This window comes from Oncorhynchus nerka, linkage group LG16 (genome assembly GCF_034236695.1).
Source record: "Oncorhynchus nerka isolate Pitt River linkage group LG16, Oner_Uvic_2.0, whole genome shotgun sequence".
Taxonomy (NCBI): domain Eukaryota; kingdom Metazoa; phylum Chordata; class Actinopteri; order Salmoniformes; family Salmonidae; genus Oncorhynchus; species Oncorhynchus nerka.
In genome coordinates, this window is record NC_088411.1 from 10185568 (window position 1) to 10212565 (window position 26998).

Below are 26998 nucleotides of genomic sequence, written 5' to 3' on the forward strand. Positions count from 1 at the left end.
TTGTTACATACTTTGCAACTACTGTATTTAGCTAATTAGCTAACCCTTTCCCTAACCCTAACCGTAACCCTTTAACCCTAGCTAATGTTAGCGACCTAGCTAACATTAGCAACCTAGCCACCTAGCTAACATTAGCATGCATTTCGTAATAGATCATATGAATTGTAATTTGTAACATACTACAGGTCCTACAACTCATATTATATTGTACGATCACTCGTACGTTGCGTGTGATTGACCAACATTTTCCAGCTTTCCCACCCCACTGTGCTTTAATAAGAGTAAAATGCATACATGAAAATACATTTGCCATCAATCGCCATGTTTAAATTGCCCTTCTAAAACATTTCTAACACATTTTGTGACTGTGGTATTACTGTACAGCGTAGAAGACCACAAGGCTACAATGGCTAGTGTGTTGCCCAAGAGGCCTGTGACCTAAGGTGATGCATTTGAGTAAATATGACACCCTGTGGGTACATACTAATAGGCTATTGAACTGAGTAGCAACTCAAACTTCAATACAACATTAAAACAACACGTGTCACTAACAACAAACTGTCACTGAGTAAAGGATGTCACACTTTATGGGGAAAGTTAAAGAGCCGAGGTAAGTGAGGAAAATGTTGGTTGCACGATGTTCTGTTTTTGTGTCGCACACTGGGGAAAAAGCTGAACATTTTATTGATGCAGGCACCACAGCTCTCAGCCTTTCTCTCTCTGTCTGCTGCATCTGCTACAGGGACAATGGACTTGTGGCCTCTTTATAACACGTAGTGGCCCCTAGATTCTGATTCTAGATGATCGTGTTCATTTATCTTACTGGGTCGTTCCGTGTCATTTCAGCAAGCCATGACACCCACCATCACATATTGTTCTGAAATCATTTCTGTGGTTAGAAGAAAATTAGATTAGCATTCCTGAAACAACATTTGGTGTCAATTGAATTTGATCTCCGAGAAACGAAGCTAATTGATTGCACTCACATTGACCATTCGCATTTGTAGGATTCACATAATACTAATATATGGTACCCAACATCCGATTTCAAACAAACTTCCTCCTATCATTGAGTAAGACAAGAGGAATATGATAAAAACGATTAAAAGTCACCCACAGACTCCCCACACCCAACGCCAATCTCACCCCAACAACAGAGTACACAGTATTAGTTCCCTATGTTTGACAAGTAGTATAAAGATGTGGTTTGGAGTATTGCTTCTTCATCCTTTGTATTGTATCTCTCGTGAATCTGGCAATGACCCCCCCCCCCCCTCCCCCCGTTTAGAGAAATGATCCATTGACGTTGCTCGCATTACTCACCATAAATTAGTGTGAAAGTATCAAGTTCTGTCCCCTGGACAACAAAAATGTTCCATTTAAAATGTTCCATTCCATGATCCATTTAATAAACACAGGAGACCAGCGAAATTGATAAAAGTAGCAGAACCAGAAGCATAATAATGGGAATAATGCATTCTATTCTGTCAAGTGGTTTCTTGCATCAAACAGCACCACAACATTTTCAGTAACCTCCTTGTCTGAAAGACAAGTAGGAAAAGAGGTTAATGTCAAGCCCTGCAGGTTAATGTCAAGCCATGTTTAAAAATATATATATTTTTAAGTATCATGGAATGTAGGCCTACATTGAACACCACACATTGGCTGCTACTGTAGGCTGAATGATAGAACAGCTATTTCCATGTTAAAATGTCACGGGATGCATTTCCTCCATAGTGGTTGATGGTAGGCCACTCTGGTAGGCCAATATTATGATCAAATATCCCCAGGAGCCTACTTGACCATTGCTAAAGCTATAACTTAATTACTTCAATTAGGAGATGTTAGTTGAAAGGAAGTAAATCACACTAATTCAGGACCATATCACCTAATCATATGAACATTTACACTGACAAATAAACAGGTTTCTTTTTTTATTTGTATTTTACACCTCCAGCTTGTAATTATCATGCTTAACTTACCCACAGAAAGAAACAAATGTTAGCAATGGGTTTGGGATCATGGAAAGTAGTCTGTTTCCATCTGTCAATTCTTCTGTTACACTTCTGTTACTGTCAGGCGTTCCAGTGAGTTTAAAATAGCAGTGCCCAACTGTTTTCAGTGGCCTTTATGAGGAAATATGTGTTGATTGACATGCCAACATCGCCCTTTTAAAATACCACCTAAGTATTTGATGTCCTGATAGCCATTGTTTAGGTTTACGAACATAAAGTTTGCCTTAGTGGTGAAATGAATGGTTATGTCAGAGTGAGAATGCTCCAGGCCTTTATTTGTGAATGATTATCGTGGAGATGCCTGGTCTGCGTCTGTTTAGACTTTGCTCGCAGGCCTAACTGGGATAAAATGGAACCAACTCCCATTTTGTCTCTCCTTTGTTACAAAACAATTTGGACAGGGATTTGAAAGACATTGGCACAGAGGACATGCCTTGAATATAGGCTTCATCCCTCAGTGAGGGAGGACGGCTAGCGAGGACAGCAAGTGTCTTCACATTCTAATCGTTGACATTACGTCTTGTTTAGATAATAGTCGGAGATTTCAACCACAGTTTGGTCAACTTTGCAGGAGCTGTGGAGAAACGCTCCATTTCACTTCAATCAGAAAGGGAAATGTGAAACATGCGAAGAGCTAAACCTTAGTAATTTCTCAATAAGCACTGTGGTGAGGAATTTTCGTCTCTTTTCATTTTTCAATCATGAACTCGCCTCCTAGAAGAGAATCCAATCTTGCAATACACTTAATGTGCTTTTAGGAGTTTTCTTGGTGGGCATATTAGATAATGATTTGACAGTTATTTCAGGAGAACACAATGCCATCTAAGTAGTCACAAAGTCTATCTAAGTCAGTCTTTATTCACCAACCACTACTTTAAAAATCATGAAATAGTCTTCCGTGTCAGCCAACGGTGGTGCTAAAACCTTAGTTTTGTTTTCAATTAAGTCAATCATTTAATTCTGTCTCACTCATACCAGGCATCATGAATCACCAATGTAGGTCCATTTAATGTAGACACATACTTTGAGGCAAACCTCCCCTGATGTTACAAAGGCCTGACTGAATCCATAGCACTGCCCACACACTTTTTCCAGTTGGTTTATGGCCTTGGCAGACCAGTCTCCTTGCTACATCCAAATTCTTGTCTAATGCGAGAAGGTGATGTGCATAATTTGTTATATACGTATTCCCTAAAATCTGAAATATAAACAGAGCAAGACATGACACTCCTGCTGCCCTCAAACCCCCTAAAAATAACAGCTTGGTTAAGCGCTCGGACTATTTTGCATCTGATTAGGACGAGCTCTTTAAATGGCAGAGGTTTTCCATAAACACCTTCCGAAATGGTCAAAAGGAGCAAGGTTGGAACAGAGGAATCATACAGAGCAGCACTAGGATAATAAGGCTGTGTTGGTGAAACCGGAGCCAGGCCGCGCTGGACCCAGAGCTGTACTCTGATACACCACAAGTTAGCTTATTTAAGCCTAGTTATTGGATTTACTTGAGTTTTTATTTTTTTTATTTATGAAACTTCTGCTGGAGATGACAAAGAAGGCTAAGTTTCACTGGCCTTTGGTTTAATGGGAGTGAACAGGGGGGGTTCTCTTTCTTGGTGAGCTTTCACGTCAGAGTCTGTTAGCGCAGCTTCACGCTACATTGAGAAACGGAGTGGAAGGTCGTTGACCTTGGTGGAGATACTCCCCAGCCGGCATCTGGCACTCGATTAACATTTGATTTTGTGGATTTCTGGTTTCGCAGCAGATATAACCAACAAAAGACCTATATGCCTCAATGTCTGGATCTGGACACTGTATAAACATAGTTAGAGAAGATGTACTGGCCAGTAGTTTCACCCTCGATGTGCACAGACTGTGGATTCAAGTACAGTCATTTCACTGATCATTGCCGAAAGAGTTTGAGACAAACCAGATGCGTTCTGGCGTTGATGACAATAGATGATAATGTTGAGTGGTCAGTGCAGCAAAGGTCAGTGGTTGCACCCCCTCCTCTCTCTCTCTCTCTCTCTCTCTCTCTCTCTTTCTCTCTCTCTCTCTCTCTCAGGAGCTGAGTGGAATATTCGGTATGATGACGTGAATACCTGCCTACAATACAGTACAGTAGCTGTCATAACTCAGCACTTTACCTCAGCACTCAGACTCCTCTCCCTCCGACCCTCCTGTCTCTAAGTCACCATGCCAACCGACCAAACAAGACACAGACCCACCCCAGACACTCATACACTTGCATACTCATTATGAACTACTGATGTAATGCCAGATGTTGTTGTAAGGGAAATTCAAGGAGTAAAGTCAAGTAGCGGTGGACACAGTCCGTCATTACAGATTAGGGGTAAAAACAACAACTATCACTCTCTCTTTAGAGCACTACCGATACAACTACACTCCTTATCCCTGACAGCACTAATCTTCCTCCTGAACTTCTAGCCACTTGCTGGGGAGATGTGCGGATGCTGATGTTGGCTTGCCAACACAGAGCTGATGTCAACCATCATGAATCTGGAAGCTGATGTCAACCGTCATGAATCTGGAAGCTCTGACTTGCTGCTTTGGGTAAAATAGATTCTCTGTGTTACCCCCGGTCCACTGCTGTCCACTTCCTTTCAAGCTCTAAATAGGCTTCCCCTTATCTATTAGGCAGATCCGAGGTTGTGTGTGTGGAGGGGTGTGTGCGGCTGCGTGTGTGCGGTGGGGATGGGGGGGTACAGGCCTGGTCTCCTGTGATGACTTTAACATCTTACGTGATGTGATCACGTCATGTGTTCATTCACGTCCCTTGTGTGAAATAAACAGACGCACTCTCAATGTAGCCTTTCATGTGTTTTGTCATGGTAACCCTGCCGAGCCATTTGTCTTCGACAACCTCGAGCTAACCTGCTTTCCTTTCTAAACTAAATGGAACGAGGAGAATGCAAAATGAGTAAAACAACTCCCATTCATAGGAAAACTCCCCGTCATTAAATGGTGTGTTAAGACAAATGCTAGTTATAGCAGATGAGGTTACTGAAAACAATTTCGACTGATATTTCTTGTCCAAATCAATTTTTACCAATCTGTGACTTTACATGAATTCCTTTTTAAGTTGCTATGTTCCGGTATAGATGAACTCCCTCCACTCCATTCATGAAATCGTCACTGATTTCATCAGGATAAATTGTGCCACTACAAGGATAAAAACATCTGTACTTCTTTTTTTCATAGCTGACGGTCATTTTTTTCAGTCAGTATGCTTGCTTGGGAACTCAGCAACACGTCCAGAACACCAAGTGTTTTTCCAACCCCCTGCTGTGCCTTGGGAGAGCATCGGGAGCAGGGGAAAATTAGAATATGCTTGAAAATAAGATGTTGTATTGCACGCAAAAGTTTTAATATGGCGTTTTCTGAAGCGTCCCTTTTCTCCCCCCTCTGGCTCAGCCTGACACCCAGGTTACGCTCAGCGTGTGTGCTGGGCAGTCTAAAAAGCAGGACTGTTGATCTTGGTGGATGATGCCAAACAGAGTCATAAAGGGACTTTTGAGGGTGGTGGTGGGCAGTGTGCCAGTGTGTCCCTGCCCTGGGGATGGCGTAGCGTGAGGGAGAGACTCGGGCTGGAGGAGACGGAGTCGGATTAATGCCACTTTAGTGTTTTTATTTCGTCTCTCTCCCCTGATGCGCTCCCTCTGACCCTAGCCTAGCGTCCTTGAAAGCTTCTGTTGATACTGGACATGGTGGAGTTCCCTGTTCCTTGTCCTGTTGGGTAATGGTTTATTCCACCCTTTTATTTCAGCTTGTATTCATCATGTGGTAACAAGGAACATTCAATCCAATTGGTAACTACCTATTTATTAATCCTTCAGACTCTACTGACTCTAAGTAACATAATAAAAAAATCCCCAACAAAATCAGTCAGTTTAAGATAGAGATACACTATATATACAAAAGCATTTGGACACCATTTCAAATGAGTGGATTCGGCTATTTCAGCCACACTCCTTGCTGACAGGTGTTTAAAATCGAGCCCACAACCATGCAATCTCCTTGAATAAACATTAGCAGTAGAATGGCCTTACTGAAGAGCTCAGTGACTTTCAACATCATAGGATGCCACCTTTCCAACAAATCAGTTCATTACGTTTATGACCTGCTAGAGATGCCTCTGCTTTTGTGAAGTGGAAATGTCTAGGAGCAACAACGGCTCAGCCGCAAAGTGGTAGGTCACACAAGCCCAGAGAACGGGACCGCTGAGTGCTGAATCTTGTAGCGCGTAAAAATTGTCTGTCCTCGGTTGCAACACTCGCTACCGAGTTCCAAACTGCCTCTGGAAGCAATGTCAGCACAAGAACTGTTCGTCAGGAGCTTCATGAAATGGGTTTCCACGGTCGAGCAGCCACACACAATCCGCCATTGGACTCTGGAGCAGTGGAAAAGCGTCCTCTGGAGTGATGAATCACGCTTCACCATCTGACAACTTGACGGTTGAATCTGGGTTTGGTGGATGCCAGGAGAACGCTACCTGCCCGAATGCATAGCGTCGGCTGTAGAGTTTGGCAGAGGATGAATAATGGTCTGGGGCTGTTTTTTTATAGTTTGGGCTAGGGCCCTTAGTTCCAGTGAAGGGAAATCTTAACGCTACAGCATACAATGACATTCTAGATGATTCTGTGCTTCCAACTTTGTGGCAACAGTTTGGGGAAGGCCCTTCTAGTTCCAGCATGACAATGCCCCCATGCTCAAAGTGAGGTCCATACAGAAATGTTTTTTCGAGATCGGTGTGGAAGAACTTGACTGGCCTTTACAGAGCGCTGACCTCAACCCCATCGAACACCTATGGGATGAATTGGAATACCGACTGCGGGCCAGGCCTAATCTCCCAAAATCAGTGCCTGACCTTACTAATGCTCTTGTGGCTGAATGGAAGCAAGTCCCTGCAGCAATGTTCCAACATCTAGTGGAAAGCCTTCCCAGAAGAGTGGAGACTTATAGCAGCAAAGGGGGGGACCAACTCCATATTAATGCCCATGATTTTGGAATGATATGTTCGACGAGCAGGTGTCCACATACTTTTGGTCATGTAGTGTATTAGTTTTTTTGCATGGGCTGCTTCTCAGTCCACTACATCCGCCTATGTTGGCCTTCCGCATAGGTGTTGAGCTACAGCGGTGTTTGTCAGACCATTAGACATTAGACATAAAAAAAACAGATTCATAAGGGAGACTCTCATGAACACAATGGTCACGGGACATGTGTTAAGGGATTCGTCTGAAGGTAACGCATTCAAACAAATGGAAGTATGGAGGTAGTTTTGTGCCAAAAAAAAAAGGAGTAAAATATGTGTCTTAAAAACCCAAAATATGTATATAAATGCTTGTATCAGAGATTTTAAAACCTTATTCCTTATGATTTCTTTTTTTTAATTAAAAAAATGTATTAATGTTTTATTCAATGTGTTTCTATGGGCTATGGTATTAAAAGGCAAGTTTAATCTTATCTCAAATATATTTTTTATATTTTTTTTATACCTAATATCCTAAAATTCTAAATCAAATAGATAAATGATTTTTAAAAGAATGTTAGTTTAGCACCCCCCCATGTTATATAATATTATGTAATTACCATTTTACCATGAAATTAAATATAAATCAACCAGCAAACTCTGAAATAAAGCATAGCAGCTCTCCCAAACTACTGTCTCATTGACTTCATAGAAGTGCTGCTGTAAAAGGTCAAAATAAACTATTATCTATAATTTCTTGTTTAAATTCTCCCCTTTCGATGTAATAGGATGATCTGCAGCTCGATGAAGTCCAAACGAGTTAATTAACTTTCATGGAATCTTAGCAACTCTCCAAACAAGTTGTATTTGAACGGAACTGCATGAGACGAGCGTCAACATCAGTTAGCTTAACGGACACTTTACCAAACCTCCAGGGGTAACTCCGAGGAGCAGGCAATATTTACCCTCCAATCCACACGGGCCTTGGTGAGTTTCCCCCTCTCCATTCAACTCACCAAGGCCCAAGCAAAACAGCTGTACCTTGCCCAGTGTTGCTGTTTACTCTACAGACCCTCTTGTCCAATCTATGGCCACACAGATACCATTTGGAGATCATGGAAAATATTTTCCCAAGCAGAGCTGGCTCGGAGAAGAAAAAAAACAAACACTTTGGTTGGGGTACACACAGCATCGGAAGAATCCGCCTCAGTCTCAGAATCTGCTCAGTACCCTGAGAGAGGAATGGTAGCGTGGAGAGGTGGAGGTAGAGCGAGAGGGGGAGCCATACAGGGATCATAAAGCAAACACCTTCGGGGTCGTAGGTTTGCATGCATTAATCAAAGCTGTCCAGCTAATGGTGGTGGTGTTCCTCGGAGGTGGTTTGATCAGCTGAATCACTTGTGACTGTTGTCCCGGGGATGTAGTCTCCCTCAATAATAATAATGGCCATGGCCTCTGCAGGACCAGCTGTCACACACAGGCACCTCTGGCCTGGATATATGGATTTGTTTATTAAGGAAGGCCCTGTGTTGTTAGCAGTGCATTGGTAGTTTGGTTCTGCTAAGTTGCCAGGGCATCACATAGGAAGTTAGTGCATTCAAATGAATGGTGAACGAGCATTACATTTGTGTTTCAGTTATTAGTAAGAGTTGATGCGGTCAACACTTCTGCACTTCACTCACAACTTCGCCAACACCCTATGCTGCATGAAGACCCTATCATTGTTCACTTGCCAAGAGCGACAATCTGAGAATCTCTGTTTGTGGCAGCATTTGGACAGTCACAAGGAGGATTAATTACTTCAACTCCAATGAGTTCCACACCGTAAAGTACTTGCACTCCTCAAAACATTTAATTTGGCTTAGATCACAACGGTGTTGCTCTGTTTGGACATCACTTTGCCTTAAATTCACCCAAGTCTGCAAAACACGTTATGCTTCGGGGAGCAATAAAGTGTATCTAGTCTGTTTTACTCTACTCACAGTGGGTCCACTTCAGAAACGTAACCTCCCCAATGTGACATTTCTCCTGACGCTCGCCAGGAACAACACCAGCTCTACACACTGTCTGTGACCTTCCCATGGATGCACTCCAGAGTCCCGTTCTTCTCTTCCGTCTCCCCTCGCTCTACATATCGCCTGAGTCGCTTCAATGACCAGGCCCGAAGAGAGCTCTCCTGACAAGCCGTACATATCACCCCAATCCTTTCTCCGCACCCATTAGAAGTCCTTCTTTTTGGATTGTTTTGCCAATGGCATCTTGAGTTTGATGAGTTGGTTAACCTCGAGTTGATTTCCACGGCCTAACTAGTGTAATACAACAATTGCAATACAAATCTGTGAACTGAAGCTCGAGAGATCAGCACTGGATGCGTCTCAATCCACTGCATCCGCCGATGACGACGCACGTCCGCGTCTGCGGTGAAAGGTGACAGAGCCAGATTAGTGTTTGTCAGATCATGAGACATCCAGAAAACGGGTCTTCTCACGGAATCATCTGTAGCGTCCGAACGGTTTAGCATACAAACTGTTATGAGCCCTCTATGGAAAGATGAGACTCAAACGAACACAATGGTGTTCTCCATTTTGGAACTCGTCTCAAGTCAGTACAGCCGATCTGCCAACTTCTGTCTGTAGAGCCCGAACATTTGGGCTACATACTAATATGACCCTTCTGTGGAAAGGTGAGACTCTCACAAACATGTGCATGTCCAGGACGTCCACAAGTCCACCACGCCCACAAGCTATTTCTAAGGCCTTCTGAGCAGCGATTATTTTTGCCATAATGACTGATTGTGGTAAGGAGCCACACATGCAAAGCTATTTATTTGTTGTGTCCCTCCCCCAATTTGCACCTGGCTGGGGTAGAGTGTGGGAAAATACTTTATTTTTAATTTTTTACAATGTATCGAAACAATGTATTGTTATAAAGTTGTGCAGGTTCCTGCAAGACATTGTGTAGTTTCATACGATACATGTGCTCCTGAGGGCTCCTGAGTGGCGCAGTGGTCCAAGGCACTGTATCTCAATGATTGAGGTGTCACTACAGACACCCTAGTTCAAATTCAGGCTGTATCACAACTGGCGGTGATTGGGAGTTCCATAGGGTGGTGCAAAATTAGCCCAGTGTCATCTGAGTTTGGCTGGTGTAGGTTGTCATTGAAAATACAAATGTATTCTTAACTGACTTGCCTAGTTAAATCAAAACAAAACAAAGGTTAAAGAGAGCAAGAAAAGTGGCAGAGAGACAGACAGGTTCTTGGTGCTATGTTGAAACTGAAGCCCCAGGGAGGAGGAAGGCACACCTAAAACTTTTTTTTCTTCATTTTTACTTGTTTTCACCTACACACACACTGTTCCTCACTTTTATTACCCTCAGGTCCGGTGGACCGAACACCACATATGTATTAGAAATGTGTAGGGGGTTGCACAGTGTGCACTCAATTAAAATGTCTTCTTTTACTTGTTCTTCACAGAAAATGAGCCCAGGCCAGTGATTCTCAGGCTGAAAAAATAATTAATTGCATCATTTTTCTTTTAGTAAACAATGACAATAGGTCCCACAGAACCGAACACCACACAAGGGTTAACATTCCCCGGCTTAGACTGTAGAGGGTAAAATATCTCTGTTTTTGGCCCTTGGATATCCCTCTGTTCCTTCTTACCTTTCCACTCCCATAATTTTAACTATTTAATCAGTTGGCCCCTGAAAAAAATCAGAAGGGAAATAAAATAAATTCACGGTGAAAAAATAACGCTTGTTCATGTCATGGGCCTGTTTATGATATAGTCTCTTACAATACAGTCTGAAGAATATCTACCTCTCCATACTTCTCATTTATCCGACCTCTTATTAATCTACTGTAACATAGACAATTTTGGGGTGTTAGGTTGCACATTATCTGCAATGCATTAGATCACAACGGTGTGGCTCTGTTTGGACATCACAAACAGTAATGAGGAATGGAAACAATGCGGTCTACGGCGTATAGTGTGGATACTCATACGGTCTCAACGTTGGTCCGACAGAGATGACACTCTTACACCCTCACAGATTACACCATCCCAGCGTCAAAGACTCAGACAAGGGGAATGACAGGAGGAGAGAGGGGGAGGTATATCCACATCCACATTCCATACAGGCCATTCCTATGACGTTCTCACCAGGCACAGTTGAGATTCGTTTTGAAGCGAGTAAACAACACAACTCTTTGTCATATTTTGACGTGACAGGTGAAGGCATACAGTACCTGTTCTGAGTTGGAATTGGAACATCCCAGGGTCAAGAAGGTACCAACTATTGCATACAGTCCAGATTCGGAAATGACTTCCATGAATTCCCTCCATTGTTTTTCAGGGAATATGGCAATTCCTCATTTCCACTGGGAATTGAACCTTAGCATAAAGAAAAAATAAAGAACCAAAGGTTTTGCAGGATATTATATTGAAATGTACAATATTCAATATCGAAAAGCAAACGGGTGCAGCTGTTTTTAAAGGCACATTTGACTGATTGAGCTGGCTGCTGCGCGAGCTAATTCAATCAATGGCTGTTTCCTGAATTCATCGCCACAGCTGATAACCAGGCCATAGAGACCAGGAAGACAGATTACTGTAGAGTTAAACATACAGAACATGCTAAAGACCAGCCTGAACTTTATTCCACAACTGAAGAGAGGCCAGGCTTGGCCGTGCCGTAAGCTTCGTTTAACCCAGCGTGCTTGTAGGGTTCCGGATAAAAGCAGACAGGAAAAGGATGCAGGAAAACATGTGCTTTTGTGTCTTTCCCAGGTTGAGGTAACACAGCTGCTGTAGTGAGGTATTTTGTTGGTGGATCCTTTAACCCCAAACCCATTCATTATGTCTGCCTTGGTGTTCTCCTTCATTGACATAGTCCCTTGGTGTGACCACCATGTAGACGCGCGGACATGGATGCACGCAGACACACACAAATGCACGCTCACAAGCACGCGCGCACAGCTCAACCATGCCAAACACCAAGTTTCTCCTTCGATAATACACCCTGTTTCCATCCTATTTATTCCCTTTTACATTATGATTCAAATCAAAAAGCTGCTCATTTCCTTCTCAACTAACAAGCCAACCTTTGGAACTTTTGGACTGTGGCACGGCTGGATGTTGAAAACATACCGTGATTAATGAACACCTTGACGTGTCTGAGTGGGCTCAATGGAGTGTGCATGTACACCCGTCTCAGCCAAACCCTCACCATTACACTTATTGTAATAATTACGGGGGAAAAGTCCCCATAATGGGTTAATTACAATAAAATCACTGGGTCTGGGACCACAGGCGTTTTTAATTATCTCACATTGCTATAATGTTTTTCTATTTTTCTATTCCCGCTGTTTTGACGAAGGGTCAGCACCATGGAGTAAAATAGGAAGATAATTGAGGTCATCCATCTCTCTCTCTCTCTCTCGCTCTCTCTCTCCCTCTCTCCTTCTCTATCATTCTTTCTTTCTCACCTTCTCTCTCTCCCTCTCCAACTTTCTCCTTTCTCCTCTCTTTTTCTAAGCTCTCTCTCTCTCATCCTGGGGTCATGGATAACAAGGCCTGCATTATGTGATGGGAGACGCTTGCCCCCATCCTTCCCCTGGGGGTTACCTACGTTCCGATAAAATTGTTTTACGTAAAGCTCCCAGAATTATGATTTCATGGGGATTTGCAATCACACTGCCTCTGCATCCATCCAAGCTTTTAATCTCTGTCCGTTAATGAAGTGTCCCGCTTAATTTCCTTCCTTGCTGACGATCGGAGATGAGTGGAAAGGGTAGAGGAAGGTAGGGTGCGTCAGAGAAAACCATGATGGTCCTAATGACTTTAGCTTGACAGTAGAGAGAGGGGGGGCACAACCCATCTACAGATGTGTGTGTGTGTGTGTGTGTGTGTGTGTGTGTGTGTGTGTGTGTGTGTGTGTGTGTGTGTGTGTGTGTGTGTGTGTGTGGATGGTCCAGTCAGCACAGACTAGTGGCTCAGACTGAGGTGTGTGTACAGTATATGCCACAGAATCGGTCTCCCTGACCACGCTGAGGAACGCAGAACACTCCTGTGCCCAACTCAGCAGAAAAAAAAACAACGAAAACATGGAGCTGTGCTCCTCAAAATTGTTTTTGGCCAGTAAAGTCCTGTTGTAGGAAACACAAGCCCACCTCTATACTTGTGTCTACTAAAATGTAAGGATTTCTTCCACAGTCTTGAATATTATTCATACTTCCAGTATTCACACATAATTGCTGTAATTTGTGGTACCTAATCGTGATGGAAATGTAAGTTTATTTAATTGCTAGTTTTACTATCGATATTTCAAAGTTTTTTTGGTGATTGCGGCTACAATTATGGTCATGGTGGTTCTATGGTTATGGTTATGGTCATGGTCGTGGCAGTTCTATGGTTATGGTCATGGTCATGGTGGTTCTATCGTAATAGCTATGGTTGTGGTGGTTCTATGGCTATGGTGGTTCTATGGTTATGGTTATGTCATGGTCATGGTGGTTCTATGGTTATGGGGGTTCGATGGTTATGGTCATGGTCATGGTGGCTCTATGGTTATGGCCATGGTCATGATGGTTCTATGGTTATGGTCATGGTCATGGTGGTTCAATGGATATGGTCATGGTGGTTCTATGGTTATGGCTATGTCATGGTCATGGTGGTTCTATGGTCATGGTCATGGTGGTTCTATGGTTATGGCCATGGTCATGGTGGTTCTATTGTTATGGTAATGTCATAAAATCAAATCAAATTTTATTTGTCACATACACATGGTTAGCAGATGTTAATGCGAGGGTAGCGAAATGCTTGTGCTTCTAGTTCCGACAATGCAGTAATAACCAACAAGTAATCTAGCTAACAATTCCATAACTATTACCTTATAGACACAAGTGTAAGGGGATAGAGAATATGTACATACAAGATATATGAATGAGTGATGGTACAGAGCGGCATAGGCAAGATACAGTAGATGGTATTGAGTACAGTATATACATATGAGATGAGTATGTAAACAAAGTGGCATAGTTAAAGATGCAGTAGATGATATAGAGTACAGTATATACGTATACATATGAGATTAATAATGTAGGGTATATAAACATTATATTAGGTAGCATTGTTTAAAGTGGCTAGTGATATATTTTACATCATTTTCCATCAATTCCCATTATTAAAGTGGCTGGAGTTGAGTCAGTGTGTTGGCAGCAGCCACTCAATGTTAGTGGTGGCTGTTTAACAGTCTGATGGCCTTGAGATAGAAGCTGTTTTTCAGTCTCTCGGTCCCAGCTTTGATGCACCTGTACTGACCTCGCCTTCTGGATGATAGCGGGGTGAACAGGCAGTGGCTCGGGTGGTTGTTGTCCTTGATGATCTTTATGGCCTTCCTGTGACATCGGGTGGTGTAGGTGTCCTGGAGGGCAGGTAGTTTGCCCCCGGTGATGCGTTGTGCAGACCTCACTACCCTCTGGAGAGCCTTACGGTTGTGGGCGGAGCAGTTGCCGTACCAGGCGGTGATACAGCCAGACAGGATGCTCTCGATTGTGCATCTGTAGAAGTTTGTGAGTGCTTTTGGTGACAAGCCGAATTTCTTCAGCCTCCTGAGGTTGAAGAGGCACTGCTGTGCCTTCTTCACGATGCTGTCTGTGTGGGTGGACCAATTCAGTTTGTCTGTGATGTGTACGCCGAGGAACTTAAAACTTACTACCCTCTCCACTACTGTTCCATCGATGTGGATAGGGGGGTGTTCCCTCTGCTGTTTCCTGAAGTCCACAATCATCTCCTTAGTTTTGTTGACGTTGAGTGTGAGGTTATTTTCCTGACACCACACTCCGAGGGCCCTCACCTCCTCCCTGTAGGCCATCTCGTCGTTGTTGGTAATCAAGCCTACCACTGTTGTGTCGTCCGCAAACTTGATGATTGAGTTGGAGGCGTGCGTGGCCACGCAGTCGTGGGTGAACAGGGAGTACAGGAGAGGGCTCAGAACGCACCCTTGTGGGGCCCCAGTGTTGAGGATCAGCGGGGTGGAGATGTTGTTGCCTACCCTCACCACCTGGGGGCGGCCCGTCAGGAAGTCCAGTACCCAGTTGCACAGGGCGGGGTCGAGACCCAGGGTCTCGAGTTTGATGACGAGCTTGGAGGGCACTATGGTGTTAAATGCCGAGCTGTAGTCAATGAACAACATTCTCACATAGGTATTCCTCTTGTCCAGATGGGTTAGGGCAGTGTGCAGTGTGGTTGAGATTGCATCGTCTGTGGACCTATTTGGGCGGTAAGCAAATTGGAGTGGGTCTAGGGTGTCAGGTAGGGTGGAGGTGATATGGTCCTTGACGAGTCTCTCAAAGCACTTCATGATGACGGAAGTGAGTGCTATGGGGCAGTAGTCGTTTAGCTCAGTTACCTTAGCTTTCTTGGGAACAGGAACAATGGTGGCCATCTTGAAGCATGTGGGAACAACAGACTGGGATAGGGATTGATTGAATATGTCCGTAAACACACCAGCCAGCTGGTCTGCGCATGCTCTGAGGGCACGGCTGGGGATGCCGTCTGGGCCTGCAGCCTTGCGAGGGTTAACACGTTTAAATGTTTTCCTCACGTCGGCTGCAGTGAAGGAGAGTCCGCATATTTTGGTTGCGGGCCATGTCAGTGACACTGTATTGTCCTCAAAGCGGGCAAAAAAGTTATTTAGTCTGCCTGGGAGCAAGACATCCTGGTCCGTGACTGGGCTGGTTTTCTTTTTGTAATCCGTGATTGACTGTAGACCCTGCCACATACCTCTAGTGTCTGAGCTGTTGAATTGCGATTCTACTTTGTCTCTATACTGACGCTTAGCTTGTTTGATTGCCTTGCGGAGGGAATAGCTACACTGTTTGTATTCGGTCATGTTTCCGGTCACCTTGCCCTGATTAAAAGCAGTGGTTCGCGCTTTCAGTTTCACACGATGGTGGTTCTATGGTTATGGTCATGGTGGTTCTATGGATATGGTTATGTCATGGTGATTATGGTCATGGTTATGGTCATGGTGGTCCTATGGTTCTGGTCATGGTCATGGTGGTTCTATGGTTATGGTTATGGTCATGGTGGTTCTATGGTTATGGTTATGGTCATGGTGGTTCTATGGTTATGGTTATGGATACGGTCATGGTGGTTCTATGGTTATGGTCATGGTGGTTCTATGGATATGGTTATGTCATGGTGATTATGGTCATGGTTATGGTCATGGTGGTCCTATGGTTCTGGTCATGGTCATGGTGGTTCTATGGTTATGGTTATGGTCATGGTGGTTCTATGGTTATGGTTATGGTCATGGTGGTTCTATGGTTATGGTTATGGATACGGTCATGGTGGTTATGTGGTTATGGTCATGGTGGTTATATGGTTATGTTATGGCCATTATCATGGTGGTTCTATTGTTATGGTCGTAGTGGTTCTATGGTTATGGTCATGGTGGTTCAATGGTTGTGGTTATGGTCGTGGTGGTTCGATGGTTGTGGTTATGGTCGTGGTGGTTCTATGGTTATGGTTATGGTCATGGTGGTTCTATGATTTTTGTTATGGTCATGGTGGTTATATGGTTATGTTATGGCCATAATTATGGTGGTTCTATGGTTGTGGTTGTGTTATGGTCATCGTTGATCTACGATTTATGGTCATGGTGGTTCTATAGGATATAGTCCTGGTGGTTCTATGGTTATGTTATGGTCATCGTGGTTCTACAGTTATGGTCATGGTGGTTCTATGGTTATTTTATGGTCATGGTGGTTCTATGGTTATGGTTATGGTGGTTGTATGATTATGGTTATGGTCATGGTGGTTCTATGGTTGTGGTTCTGGTCATGGTGGTTCTATGGTTATGGTTATAGTCATGGTCATGGTGGTTCTATGGTTATGGACACGGTCATGGTGGTTATATGGTTATGGTAATGGTGGTTATATGGTTATGTTATGGCTATTATTATGGTGGTTCTATTGTTATGGTCGTGGTGGATCTACAGTTATGGTCATGGTGGTTCGATGGTTTTGGTTACGGTCGTGGTGGTTCTATGGTTATGGTCATAGTGGTTCTATGATTTTGGTTATGGTCATGGTGGTTATATGGTTATGTTATGGCCATAATTATGGTGGTTCTATGGTTGTGGTTGTGTTATGGTCATCGTTGATCTACGATATATGGTCATGGTGGTTCTATAGGTTATAGGCCTGGTTTTTCTATGGTTATGTTATGGTCATGGTGGTTCTATTGTTATTTTACAGTCATGGTGGTTCTATGGTTATGGTTATGGTGGTTGTATGATTATGGTTATGGTCATGGTGGTTCTATGGTTAAGGTCAGGGTTATGGTCATGGTGGTTCTATGGTTATGGTTATAGTCATGGTCATTGTGGTTATATGGTTATGGTCATGGTGGTTCTATGGTTATGGTTATGGACACAGTCATGGTGGTTATATGGTTATGGTCATGGTGGTTATATGGTTATGTTATGGCCATTATTATGGTGATTCTATTGTTATGGTCGTGGTGGATCTACGGTTATGGTCATGGTGGTTCAATGGTTGTGGTTATGGTCGTGGTGGTTTTATGGTTATGGTCATGGTGGTTCTATGATTTTGGTTATGGTCATGGTGGTTATATGGTTATGTTATGGCCATAATTATGGTGGTTCTATGGTTGTGGTTGTGTTATGGTCATCGTTGATCTACGATTTATGGCCATGGTGGTTCTATAGGTTAAAGTCCTGGTGGTTCTATGGTTAAGGTCATTTTGGTTCAATGTTTATGGTCATGGTGGTTCTATCGTCATGTTCATGGTGGTTCTATGGTTATGGTCATTGTCTTGGTGGTTCAATGGTTGCGGTTATGGTCATGGTAGTTCTATGGTTATGGTGGTTCTATGGTCATGTTCATGGTGGTTCTATGGTTATGGTCATTGTCTTGGTGGTTCTATGGTTTTGGTTATGGTCATGGTAATTCTATGGTTATGGTGGTTCTATGGTTATGGTTATTTTATGGTCATGGTGGTTCTATGGTTATGGTCATGGTGGTTCTATGGTTAAGGTCAGGGTTATGGTCTTGGTGGTTCTATGGTTGTGGTTATGTTCATGGTGGTTCTATGTGTATGTTATGGCCATGGTTGTGGTTGTTCTACAGTTATGGTCATGGTGGTTCTATGGTCATGGTCATGGGGGTTCTATGGTTAAGGTCATGGTTATGGTGGTTCTATGGTCATGGTCATGGTGGTTCTATGGTTATGGTCATTGTCATGGTGGTTCTATGGTTATGGTTATGTCATGGTCATGGTAGTTCTATGGTTATGGTCATTATCATGGTGGTTCTATGGTTTTGGTTTTGGTCATGGTCATGGTGGTTCTATGGTTATGGTTATGTTTATGTCATGGTCATGGTGGTTCTATGATCATGGTCATGGTGGTTCTATGGTTATGTTTATGTCATGGTCATGGTGGATCTATGATTATGGTTATGTCATGTTCATGGTGGTTCTATGGTTATGGTTATGTCATGGTCATGGTGGTTCTATGGTTATAGTCATTGTCATGGTGGTTATATGGTTATGGTTATGTCATGGACATGGTTATGTCATGGACATGGTGGTTCTATAGCTATTGTCATGGTCATGGTGGTTCTATAGTTATGGTCATGGTGGTTCAATGGTTATGGTCATGGTGGTTCTATGGTCATGGTCATGGAGGTTCTATGGTTATGGTCATGGGTATTCAATGGTTATGGTCAAGCTGGCTCTATGGTTATGGTCATGGTGGTTCAATGGTTATGGTCATGGTCATGGTGGTTCAATGGTTATGGTTATGTCATGGTCATGGTGGTTCTATGTTTATGGTCATGGTGGGTATATGGTTATGGTCATGGTCATGGTGGTTCTATGGTTATGGCCATGGTCTTGGTGGTCCTAATGTTATGGTCATGGTGGTTATATGGTTATGGTCATGGTGGTTCTATGGTTATGGTCATGGTGGTTCTATGGTTATGGTCATGGTGGTTATATGGTTATGGTCATGGTGGTTATATGGTTATGGCCATGGTCATGGTGGTACTATGGTTATGGTCATGGTGGTTCTATGGTTATGGTCATGGTGGTTCTATGGTTATTGCCATGGTCATGGTGGTCCTAAGGTTATGGTCATGGTGGTTCTATGGATATGGTTATGACATGGTCATGGTGGTTCTATGGTTATGGTCATGGTGGTTATATGGTTATGTTATGGCCATTATTATGGTGGTTCTATATTTATGGTCCTAGTGGATCTATGGTTATGGTCATGGGGGTTCGATGGTTATGGTGATGGTGGCTCTATGGTTATGGCCATGGTCATGGTGGCTCTATGGTTATGGTCATGGTGGTCCAATGGTTATGGTCATGGTGGTTATATGGTTATGGTTATGGTCATGGCGGTTCTATGGTTATGGCCATGGTCATGGTGGTTCTATGGTTTTGGTCATGGTCATGGTGGTTCTCTGGTTATGGTCATGGTGGTTATATGGTTATGGTTATGGTCATGGTGGTTCTATGTGTATGTTATGGCCATGGTTGTGGTTGTTCTACAGTTATGGTCATGGTGGTTCTATGGTCATGGTCATGGGGGTTCTATGGTTAAGGTCATGGTTATGGTGGTTCTATGGTCATGGTCATGGTGGTTCTATGGTTATGGTCATTGTCATGGTGGTTCTATGGTTATGGTTATGTCATGGTCATGGTAGTTCTATGGTTATGGTCATTATCATGGTGGTTCTATGGTTTTGGTTTTGGTCATGGTCATGGTGGTTCTATGGTTATGGTTATGTTTATGTCATGGTCATGGTGGTTCTATGATTATGGTCATGGTCATGGTGGTTCTATGGTTATGTTTATGTCATGGTCATGGTGGATCTATGATTATGGTTATGTCATGTTCATGGTGGTTCTATGGTTATGGTTATGTCATGGTCATGGTGGTTCTATGGTTATAGTCATTGTCATGGTGGTTATATGGTTATGGTTATGTCATGGACATGGTTATGTCATGGGCATGGTGGTTCTATAGCTATTGTCATGGTCATGGTGGTGCTATAGTTATGGTCATGGTGGTTCAATGGTTATGGTCATGGTGGTTCTATGGTCATGGTCATGGAGGTTCTATGGTTATGGTCATGGGTATTCGATGGTTATGGTCAAGCTGGCTCTATGGTTATGGCCATGGTCATGGTGGTTCAATGGTTATGGTCATGGTCATGGTGGTTCAATGGTTATGGTTATGTCATGGTCATGGTGGTTCTATGTTTATGGTCATGGTGGGTATATGGTTATGGTCATGGTCATGGTGGTTCTATGGTTATGGCCATGGTCTTGGTGGTCCTAAGGTTATGGTCATGGTGGTTATATGGTTATGGTCATGGTGGTTCTATGGTTATGGTCATGGTGGTTCTATGGTTATGGTCATGGTGGTTCTATGTTTATGGTCATGGTGGGTATATGGTTATGGCCATGGTCTTGGTGGTCCTAAGGTTATGGTCATGGTGTTTATATGGTTATGGTCATGGTGGTTCTATGGTTATGGTCATGGTGGTTCTATGGTTATGGTCATGGTGGTTATATGGTTATGGTCATGGTGGTTATATGGTTATGGCCATGGTCATGGTGGTACTATGGTTATGGTCATGGTGGTTCTATGTTTATTGCCATGTCATGGTGGTCCTAAGGTTATGGTCATGGTGGTTCTATGGATATGGTTATGACATGGTCATGGTGGTTCTATGGTTATGGTCATGGTGGTTATATGGTTCTGTTATGGCCATTATTATGGTGGTTCTATATTTATGGTCCTATTGGATCTATGGTTATGGTCATGGGGGTTCGATGGTTATGGTGATGGTGGCTCTATGGTTATGGCCATGGTCATGGTGGCTCTATGGTTATGGTCATGGTGGTCCAATGGTTATGGTCATGGTGGTTATATGGTTATGGTTATGGTCATGGCTGTTCTATGGTTATGGCCATGGTCATGGTGGTTCTATGGTTTTGGTCATGGTCATGGTGGTTCTCTGGTTATGGTCATGGTGGTTATATGGTTATGGTTATGGTCATGGTGGTTCTATGTGTATGTTATGGCCATGGTTGTGGTTGTTCTACAGTTATGGTCATGGTGGTTCTATGGTCATGGTCATGGGGGTTCTATGGTTAAGGTCATGGTTATGGTGGTTCTATGGTCATGGTCATGGTGGTTCTATGGTTATGGTCATTGTCATGGTGGTTCTATGGTTATGGTTATGTCATGGTCATGGTAGTTCTATGGTTATGGTCATTATCATGGTGGTTCTATGGTTTTGGTTTTGGTCATGGTCATGGTGGTTCTATGGTTATGGTTATGTTTATGTCATGGTCATGGTGGTTCTATGATTATGGTCATGGTCATGGTGGTTCTATGGTTATGTTTATGTCATGGTCATGGTGGATCTATGATTATGGTTATGTCATGTTCATGGTGGTTCTATGGTTATGGTTATGTCATGGTCATGGTGGTTCTATGGTTATAGTCATTGTCATGGTGGTTATATGGTTATGTCATGGACATGGTTATGTCATGGGCATGGTGGTTCTATAGCTATTGTCATGGTCATGGTGGTTCTATAGTTATGGTCATGGTGGTTCAATGGTTATGGTCATGGTGGTTCTATGGTCATGGTCATGGAGGTTCTATGGTTATGGTCATGGGTATTCGATGGTTATGGTCAAGCTGGCTCTATGGTTATGGCCATGGTCATGGTGGTTCAATGGTTATGGTCATGGTCATGGTGGTTCAATGGTTATGGTTATGTCATGGTCATGGTGGTTCTATGTTTATGGTCATGGTGGGTATATGGTTATGGTCATGGTCATGGTGGTTCTATGGTTATGGCCATGGTCTTGGTGGTCCTAAGGTTATGGTCATGGTGGTTATATGGTTATTATATGGTTATGGTCATGGTGGTTCTATGGTTATGGTCATGGTGGTTCTATGGTTATGGTCATGGTGGTTCTATGTTTATGGTCATGGTGGGTATATGGTTATGGTCATGGTCATGGTGGTTCTATGGTTATGGCCATGGTCTTGGTGGTCCTAAGGTTATGGTCATGGTGGTTATATGGTTATGGTCATGGTGGTTCTATGGTTATGGTCATGGTGGTTCTATGGTTATGGTCATGGTGGTTATATGGTTATGGTCATGGTGGTTATATGGTTATGGCCATGGTCATGGTGGTACTATGGTTATGGTCATGGTGGTTCTATGTTTATTGCCATGTCATGGTGGTCCTAAGGTTATGGTCATGGTGGTTCTATGGATATGGTTATGACATGGTCATGGTGGTTCTATGGTTATGGTCATGGTGGTTATATGGTTCTGTTATGGCCATTATTATGGTGGTTCTATATTTATGGTCCTATTGGATCTATGGTTATGGTCATGGGGGTTCGATGGTTATGGTGATGGTGGCTCTATGGTTATGGCCATGGTCATGGTGGCTCTATGGTTATGGTCATGGTGGTCCAATGGTTATGGTCATGGTGGTTATATGGTTATGGTTATGGTCATGGCTGTTCTATGGTTATGGCCATGGTCATGGTGGTTCTATGGTTTTGGTCATGGTCATGGTGGTTCTCTGGTTATGGTCATGGTCATGGCGGTTCTATGTTTATGGTCATGGTCATGGTGGTTCTATGGTTATGGTCATGGTGGTTATATGGTTATGGTTATGGTGGTTCTATGGTTATGGTCATGGTGGTCCTAAGGTTATGTTCATGGTCATGGTGGTTCTATGGTTATGGTCATGGTGGTTCTATGGATATGGTCATGGTCATGGTGGTTCTATGGATATGGTTATGTCATGGTCTTGGTGGTTCTATGGTTATGGACATGGTCATTGTGGGTCTATGGTTATGGTCATGGTGGTTATATGGTTATGGTCATGGTGCTTCTATGGTTCTGGTCATGGTCATGGTCATGGTGGTGTTATGGTTGTGGTTATAGTCATGGTGGTTCTATGGTTATTGTCATGGTGGTTATATGGTTATGTTATGGCCATTATTATGGTGGTTCTATTGTTATGGTCGTGGTGGATCTACGGTTATGGTCATGGTGGTTTGATGGTTGTGGTTATGGTCCTGGTGGTTCTATGGTTATGGTTATGGTCATGATGGTTCTATGATTTTGGTTATGGTCATGGTGGTTATATGGTTATGTTATGGCCATTATTATGGTGGTTCTATGGTTGTGGTTGTGTTATGGTCATTGTTGATCTGCGATTTATGGTCATGGTGGTTCTATAGGTTATGGTCCTGGTGGTTCTATGGTTAAGGTAATTTTGGCTCAATGTTTATGGTCTTGGTGGTTCTATGGTCGTGTTCATGGTGGTTCTATGGTTATGGTCATTGTATTGGTGGTTCAATGGTTGTGGTTATGGTCATGGTGGTTCTATGGTTATGGTTATGTCATGGTCATGGTGGTTCTATGGTTATGGTCATTGTCATGGTGGTTCTATGATTATGGTTATGTATGTCATGGTCATGGTGGTTCTATGGTTATTGCCATGGTCATGGTGGTTCAATGGTTATGGTCATGGTCATGGTGGTTCTATGGTTATGGTCATGGTGGTTATTTGGTTATGTTATGGCCATTATTATGGTGGTTCTATTGTTATGGTCGTGGTGGATCTACGGTTATGGTCATAGTGGTTCGATGGTTGTCGTTATGGTCATGGTGGTTCTATGGTTATGGTTATGGTCATGGTCATTCTATGATTTTGGTTATGGTCATGGTAGTTCTATGGTTATGGCCATTATTATGGTGGTTCTATTGTTATAGTCGTGGTGGATCTACGGTTATGGTCATGGTGGTTCGATGGTTGTGGTGGTTCTATGGTTATGGTTATGGTCATGGTGGTTCTATGGTTTTGGTTATGGTCATGGTAGTTCTATGGTTATGGTATGGCCATGGCTATGGTGGTTCTATGGTTCTGGTTATTTTATGGTTATGGTGGTTCTATGGTTGTGTTTATGGTCATGCTCATGGTGGTTCTATGGACATGGTCATGGTGGTTCTATGGTTATGGTCATGGTGGTTCTATGGTTTTGTCATGGTCATGGTGGTTCTATGGTTATGGTCATGGTCTTTGTGGTTCAATGGTTGTGGTTATGGTCATGGTGGTTCTATGGTTATGTTATGGCCATTATTATGGTGGTTCTTTTGTTATGGTCGTGGTGGATCTACGGTTATGGTCATGGTGGTTCTATGGTTATGGTCATGGTGGTTCTATGGTTATGTTATGGCCATTATTATGGTGGTTCTATGATTGTGGTTGTGTTATGGTCATGGTCATGGTTGATCTACGGTCTATGGTCATTTATGAACATTTGACATCTTGGCCATGTTCTGTTATAATCTCCACCCGGCACAGCCAGAAGAGGACTGGCCACCCCTCATAGCCTGGTTCCTCTCCAGGTTTCTTCCTAGGTTTTGGCCTTTCTAGGGAGTTTTTCCTAGCCACCGTGCTTCTACACCTGCATTGCTTGCTGTTTGTGGTTTTAGGCTGGGTTTCTGTACAGCACTTTGAGATATCAGCTGTTGTAAGAAGGACTATATAAATACATTTGATTTGATATGGTTATGGCCATGTGTCACGGCTTTCTTCCTGGGAAGGAGAGGCGGACCAAAACGCAGCGTGGTTATAGTTCATGGTTTTTAATAAGAAAACTCAAACATGAACAAACTACAAAACAATAAAGGTGAAAACCGTAACAGTCCTAACTGGTGCATAAAACACAAAGACAGGAAACAATCACCCACAAAATACCCAAAGAATATGGCTGCCTAAATATGGCTCCCAATCAGAGACAACGATAAACACCTGCCTCTGATCCTGGCTGAATGGCGGCTCTGGCGGATCCTGGCTGATTGGCGGCTCTGGCGGATCCTGGCTGAATGGCGGCTCTGGCGGATCCTGGCGGCTCTGGTGGATCCTGGCTGAATGGCGGCTCTGACGGATCCTGGCTGACTGGCAGCTCTGGCGGCTCTGGACAGACGGGAGACTCTGGCGGCTCTGGACAGACGGGAGACTCTGGCGGCTCTGGACAGACGGGAGACTCTGGCGGCTCTGGACAGACGGGAGACTCTGGCGGCTCTGGACAGACGGGAGACTCTGGCGGCTCTGGACAGACGGGAGACTCTGGCGGCTCTGGACAGACGGGAGACTCTGGCGGCTCTGGACAGACGGGAGACTCTGGCGGCTCTGGACAGACGGGAGACTCTAGCGGCTCTGGACAGACGAGGCGCACTGTAGGCCTGGTGCGTGGTGCCAGCGCTGGTGGTACTGGGACGAGGACACGCACCTCAGGGCGAGTGCGGGGAGGAAGAACAGGGAGTACTGGGCTCTGGACACGCATAGGAAGCCTGGTGGGGGGGGGGGGCTGCCACCGGAGGGCTGGTGCGTGTAGGTGGCACTGGATAGTGCAGGCGCACTGGAGCTCTTGAGCCCCGAGCCTGCCCAACCTAACCTGGCTCGATGCCCACTCTAGCCCGGACGATCTGAGGAGCTGGAATGTAGCGCACTGGGCTATGCACCCGCACTGGAGACACCGTGCGCTCCACAGCATAACACGGTGCCTGCCCGGTCTCTCTCGCTCTCCGGTAAACACAGGAAGTTGGCGCAGGTCTCCTACCTGGCTTCTCCATACTTCCTGTGTGCCCCCCCACAATACATTTTAGGGGCTGACTCTCGGGCTTCCTACCGCGCCGCTGTGCTCGTTTCTCCAACTCCATTCTCCTGTAACCCTCCTCACACTGCTCCAGCGAATCCCAGGCGGGCTCCGGCACTCTCCCTGGGTCGACCGCCCACCAGTCTATCTCTTCCCAAGTCGTATAGTCCAGATTTTGCTGTTATGGTGGGTGATTCTGTCACTGCTTTCTTCCTGGGAAGGAGAGGCGGACCAAAACGCAGCGTGGTTATAGTTCATGGTTCTTTAATAAGAAAATTTAAACATGAACAAACTACAAAACAATAAACATGAAAACCGTAACAGTCCTAACTGGTGCATAAAACACAAAGACAGGAAACAATCACCCACAAAATACCCAAATAATATGGCTGCCTAAATATGGCTCCCAATCAGAGACAACGATAAACACCTGCCTCTGATTGAGAACCAATCCAGGCAACCATAGACTTACCTAGACACCTAAAAGAACACAACCCCATAAATCTACAAAAACCACTAGACAAGACAAAACACATAAATCACCCATGTCACACCCTGGCCTAACTAAAATAATAAAGAAAACAAAGATAACTAAGGCCAGGGCGTGACACCAAGGTCATGGTGGTTCTGTGGTTATGGCCATGGTCATGTTGTGGCTGTTCTATGGTTAGAATGGTGGTCATGATGTTGGAGAATCTGCCTCAATATTATTGCTCTCTGATACACCTCATGTAACTTCCAAGCCACAATCCATCCTCTAATTAGTTTGCACAGTTTGTCCACTAACTGTAAAATATTCTACCGGGCTATCTAAGGAATTAGATGGAGTATAAATATGGCTTAGTGTTCGTTTTCAGCCTATGTCTGCACCATCTGTTTTGCTGTCTGACCACATTTCCACCTGTCTGCCTGCCTTCTAGCCAGCCTTCCTTCCTTTCTGTTTGTATGTCTTCTTGAATCCTTTCCCACTCTTGTTGTCTCTATATCTCCATGCTGGTGTGTATGCTGCTTGATTGCAGGCATCCTTGTGAGTCTGCCCTCCTGCTTGGCCTCTCTGCGTCTCTACCTGCTTACATGCTAGTCTGCCTGCCGCCTCCTAGCCGGTGTTTGGTAGTCCAACACATGCACCATGGGCTAGCCTGTATGCTGCTTGCCTGCAGGTGATCATGTCCTTCTGTTTGTGTTTGATTCTCTGCCTGCCTGCTTGCTTGTCTGTCTGTGTCACTCTACCTGCTTGCATGC